Raw genomic sequence first — 6,000 nt, forward strand, 5'->3', positions numbered from 1 at the left:
TAAAACACTACCCTGTGGCACACCAAGTGAATTACCCTGGAAACTAGACACAACATCGTTGAAAACAGTTCTCTGAGTTCTATCAAATAAATAGCTTTCAAACCATTTATATGCTACTCCTTCGATACCAAAGCGTTGTAGTGTTTGTAACAGTATAGGTCTAGAAATTGTTTCGAAAGCGCGCTTGAGATCCAAGAACATTGCAAAAATAGTCTCTTTAATCTCGTTGTTCTCCTTCCATTTTGCTAAAACTAGGTTTAAAGCGGTTTCGAAAGAGTGACTTTTCCGATATCCCGATTGTTCCGGTATTAGCAAACTGTTGGAGTTTAAATAGTTCATCAGCTGATCTTTAACAACAAGTTCCAAAATTTTTTCCAACGTGTGCAACATGTATTTCCGGATCCGGAAGTCGGATCCAGATGAAATTCAGGAATTACGTATGGGACCACAGGACCTTTCATTTGAACCTAAGTTTATGAAAATCGGTCGCGCCATCTATGACCAAAGCTAGAAAACAGATTTTCATTTTTTTGCACATTTTATCCCATAACTCCGGAACCGGAAATCGGATCCAAACAATACTCAATGATATTATTGTCGATATGTGTACGTGAATGGATCTACTGCGTTTGTTCGTTTTGTCAATCTATCTATTATGTGCTTTCATTAGCACAGAAATACCCGCACGGACGTCGATTATTAGTACGATAAGAACTTCATATGCATTCAGTCAATTATGTACCTGACCGCTGTTATTCTAACTATCTGTGTGCGTAATAAATCCTAACTTTTTTTTTCACTCTAGCGTCCGCCAACCTGACCGAAGTGATGAAATAGAAACTCAAATTTTAAACATGACCGCGGATATCACTGGTACCGACAATGTACAGACTGCTGGGTTCATAAACCTGCCTTGTCGTAAACCTGCATTTGTCCACTGTATATATAAAAAAATTAAATGCAGACTCACCTGATTATAGTTTTCTTCATTTGAAATTCACTCGCGGTACAATACCTCCTCTCGAATAGCGTATTATTTTTTTTCAAATGTTCTTTTTTTCCGCTGTCACCACAAATGTACAACGCACCCGAGCGGCGAGAGGGGTATTTCATTCAATGAACAAAGTGTCGAGAAGTTTTCTTCCAACCCGTAAACCGCACTTATATTTGCTTCTTTTAATAGCTTTTACAATACAACGCACTAACTTCCCAACAGCACATAATTCTGTGCCTGTCCTATCTAAAGCACTTATTTTCCGTGCCTGACCTATCGAACACCATAAATATCCCACCGGTTGACCGACGTTCCAGCAAGGTTCTAGTTAGAGATGTCCTGCGGTACAAGCCACCTCTAAGTCTAGATGGAATCTATAATTTGCAGCACCTACGTAACAAATGCTACACGCTATAGACTTTGGGGTGGAGCCCTTCGTCCAGTTATTACCGTCCTGCGTTACAAGCCGATACTAAATCAGGGCGTATGGTTAATCTGATTCCCCGCCTGCGTTACAAACAAGGAAGTAGATCGACCAACGGATGCAAAGTGGAAAAACCAACGAAGAGCTCCGGTGTTTTGGGACCAACAGAACTACGACAAGCCCCGATAAATTCAAAAAGCGCCATTTTATACTAGAAATATTGCTACCTAACCAAAATTATATATATTCCATCTTTACATATATCTGGAATTCACTGCTAACTCTTAAATGCGAAATGTTCTTTTCCGGCGTATTTACGAAAGGCTGCCCTAAATAATCCATACTGGACATTCTTGGGTTGACTAACTACCACATATAATCAATATACATATTTTCATTGCTATGGATATAGGTGAATGCAATGCGATAGCGTCGCTTGTGTACATAATCAATTAACTCGCTTGGTGGTACAGTTTTACTGACTGATGCAATATGTTAAAATAGGCACCCGTGAGCACCGCAATAACTTTACTAATATACTATCTGTACTAGCTAAGATATAGTGAAATATGGTTTTGTAAGATCTTTATGATAAGATCTCGGCCTGATCTTGATCTATGATAAAATTAGGGCTATTGCAGACTTTCGGGGATTTTAAAATCCCAGGAAGGAGGGGAAATTCTTGCTCGGAATTTAATTTTCCAAGACCTGGAGCTTTTTTCTCCGGTTTTTTGGCAAAACTTCCTGTTGCTGTAGCTTTAGGAGCCCCCTCTAAAGACATCTTCGAACCTTACTAGGGAGCTTATGAGAGGATATATTTCTCCTCTTTCTGATTGATGAGCTAATGAGGGACTGCCGAAGATGTACCTACGAGGGGGTCATCATATTCGCTCTCGTCAGTTGACAAGTAAGCGTAAGGATTTTCGGTAGGTGGCGTAGCACATTTCAACATTTTCGCGAACGAGCGTTTGGAATGTTGCTTGAGTGAACGCTTCATTTTATCCTTACGCAATTTGTACACGGGACAATCCGTGAGGTCATGCGGCCCCTCCTTACAGACACTTTTCATTGTCTCCACTGTATGAGTTATCAGCATGACTCCCTCCACACTTTGTACACCGGGATTTATTGCAACAATGAGGTGCTGTAAGTTGTTTGCAATTGGTGTAGTTCATGACCCGCGGAACAAAAAGGCGAACAGGTAAACGAACTCGGTCCAGGAGGACGTAATTAGGCAAAGTCGAGCCAGCGAAAGTCACCCGATACGAGTCTGATGGGATATAGGACTTAGTCCCATCCTCAGCGGTCGATATCAAAGACATCATATTAACAAGATATCCAGCTCTCACATTTCCCGAACAAATCATTGGCAACATCCTTTTTTGCGAGCATGGCGCTCTCAGGCGAGTCCGCATCGAATCTCGTACATAGAAGTAGAGGAGAGAAACGTCAAATTCGTGCGCGCCAAAATAGCAGCACTGCGCACCCATGCAATTGACATGAATTGTTGAATGTGATGCCGTGCGATGGCGTTGCTGAACTGAAAATTGATTTCGCTCTAAGCTGACAGGGTCTGTCGATATTGAACGCAATTGCTTGCAGTCCAGTATCTTAACATTCTTAAGTAGGGGGTTTTGCCTGCCCCATGCTTAAGAACGTCCTTGCAAGTCAGACTCGGATCGGAGATCACGCCGTCTATCTCGACTTCGCGAGCTGGTACGTATACGCGATACTCCCGCGTGAAATGCTTACTTAGAAAGATCTCATTAGCCTGTTTTGCACTGGCTAACAAGACCCTAAGCTTGTCCGGGCGTACTTTTTTAATTTTTTGTACAGTATTGTATCGCGAGGTCAGGTCTTTTGAAAGTCTGAGAAGGTTCATTTTTTTACTATTGGCTTTGGTCCGGAATAGCTTCTAATGCTAGATTTATTGCAATCAGAAGCATCCATTTGATCATCTGACGGAAGGTTGAGAAATTCTATATCGCTTGTCATATGACATATTTGTGTCCGTGCGGTCAAATAGGGGTGCAAATAAAGTGGTATTAATCAACAGAAAGAAAGTTTTACTTAGCTTAAGCTCCAAAAACGGTGAACGGCTACCAAGATCCGGTCCGAAGCAATCGATAAATATTTCTTCCAGTAGAGTGCAAAAAACCTCTTTAAGGAAAAAGCACTTTTTTCAGTCTCTCACTACACTGTCCAATGAAACGTTTCTCTTTTTATCACTTTATGTATTTATCACTGTTTCTTATGTATATGTAATCTAACGGTACACAGCTGGCGCAGGCTAACGGTACCACACGCAGTGCTGCTTTACACAAGCTCACAGTCGGCCTTGAGAACGGATTAATTCGGATTATCACTCGACCGCACTAATGCAGGCACAATGGAATATGGAATAACATTGATAACGGAATAAATCAACTCAATACACGATTGGAGAAAGGCGAATTTACGTCCGATCGCTCCGATAGTTACGGCACGAATGCCGATATTCAAGTACTCAAACACAGACTTCTAGCAACAGAGCTGGGCTAAAAAGTTCTTATGAGGAATCAAAAGTTTATAACTAACGAAGGGTACCAATTTGAAAATAATGAGTATCAGCCAAAATACGATTTAATAAATCGGTATGATAATAGAAATCCACCTAATTGATACAATGGTAATATTTGAGAGGAAAATAATGGGCTTGATAGAAAACACTACGAAAATAATGAAGTACAGTTATGGGTAAATTGCATGTCTTACGATAATAGAAAAATATTTCGAAGATATGATAGTGAAATCAAGACCAGAAATATGCGTGATCAAATGAGACATGCAGCATCTAGAAACCCGAATGCAAAGTTAGTCAAGCAAACATGTCAAATGCAAAATTTGGATCGATACGGGGAGAATACAATTATAATGAAGAGAGAAAAAGATAGTAAAAACGCAAAGAAGGGATATGGGTCAAATCACATAAGACGAAAGACAATGATTTTATGATGTTGTTGAGATCGCAAACGATCCAAATAACAAGATACAGTTACTGGTAGACACTGGAGCATTTGGCAACTTGATAAGTAGATGAAACGCAGAGTACATGGGAGTGTATAAAATTAATGATAACGAAGTCATAGAATATTCCGGGGTAACAGGTACTGTTAGAAAAACATTAGGTACCGTAGAACTAAACTTCATCATCGCAGAAAGAATTTTCCAACCGAAGTTTGACGTAGTGGAGAATTTGACTCCAGGGGGTATTTTAGGAATGAGATTTATGAATAAGTATGTAACTAGCATACACAATGACCAAGGTTGGATATGCTTACGGAAAATACCTCTCACCTTTGAACCAAAAACAGAATCATATGAAACTCAGCAGAAACAGGAGAACAGAGTCTCAAAATACGAGGCAGATAACAACGTCAAAATACAGGAAAAATACCAAGCGGATGATCAAATGAAGCTTAGTCCACAAGGTAGACTGTGTGCAGGAACGACACAAAATTACCCGGGGCAATGGCAATGCAGCCTCACGAAATGTTAGAAATAGAGTGTGCTAAAAACAATCAGTTAATTGTAAAAGTTGCTGCAGCAGATAGACGTAACTGGTAGCGGTGTACGGACCTCCCCTTCACAGAACGGGAAACAGTGAGACGATATAAAAGAGAGAGTTAGTAGAGCGGCAGTCAGTAATACTGAATTGGCTGTCTAACGGTTAACAGCTTCTTGTGGAATTTTCACGCGGAAACACGCACACAGGAGGAACAATTAAGGGCAAGGCAAAGTCCCGCTCGAACCGTGCTGGTCTGCAGTTCCCAGTTGGCAAAATCCATCGTCTGCTCCGGAAGGGAAACTACGCAGAGCGTGTCGGTGCCGGTGCACCGGTCTATCTGGCGACAGTGATGGAGTGGCTACCGAAGTGTTGGAATTGGCCGGTAATGCTGCCCGCGACAACAAGAAAACGAGAATCATCCCTCGCCATCTGCAGCTGTCCATCCATAACGACAAGGAGTTGAAAACCCCGTCCTTTTCAGGACGACCACATAACTGTGATAAAGAAATATTTAGGATTGCTTTAAATTTAGCCAGTGACGGTGCAAATTAATTTAACTTCTCGTGTGTGCCTTGTTTTGGCAACCGTTGCTCGGAAAATGGTAGGAAAGCGATAAAATTCAACTAATTCTTTATGATTATTTTTAGCACTTAAAAGTGCTATTTGAATTTGCTGGAATTTTCGGCTGCCTTTCATCCGGTTTTCGCTGTCATCGTCCTGACACTCGTGCTTTAACTTAAATGACGCTATTTTTCACATCACCTTTGTTAGAATTCCTTTCCTGTACGCAGAACGGGAAACAGTGAGACGACAGGTCCACGATGTTGCTCTCGTGTGTCTTGTTTCGGGAACAGATGCTCAGCAAATGGTAGGAAAAATGAAGCACTCAACTTTTATATGGATGCTCTTGTATAGATGCAGACATCTCGCGTTCTGATTGGCTGGTGCTGTCATGGGTTAAATCAAACAGGTTTTTCAATAGTGTACTATTGAAAAACTTCAATGTTGTTGCAATACACGTTCAAGTTGAAAATT

Source organism: Malaya genurostris, chromosome 3 (genome assembly GCF_030247185.1).
Source record: "Malaya genurostris strain Urasoe2022 chromosome 3, Malgen_1.1, whole genome shotgun sequence".
In the NCBI taxonomy this organism is placed as follows: Eukaryota; Metazoa; Arthropoda; class Insecta; order Diptera; family Culicidae; genus Malaya; species Malaya genurostris.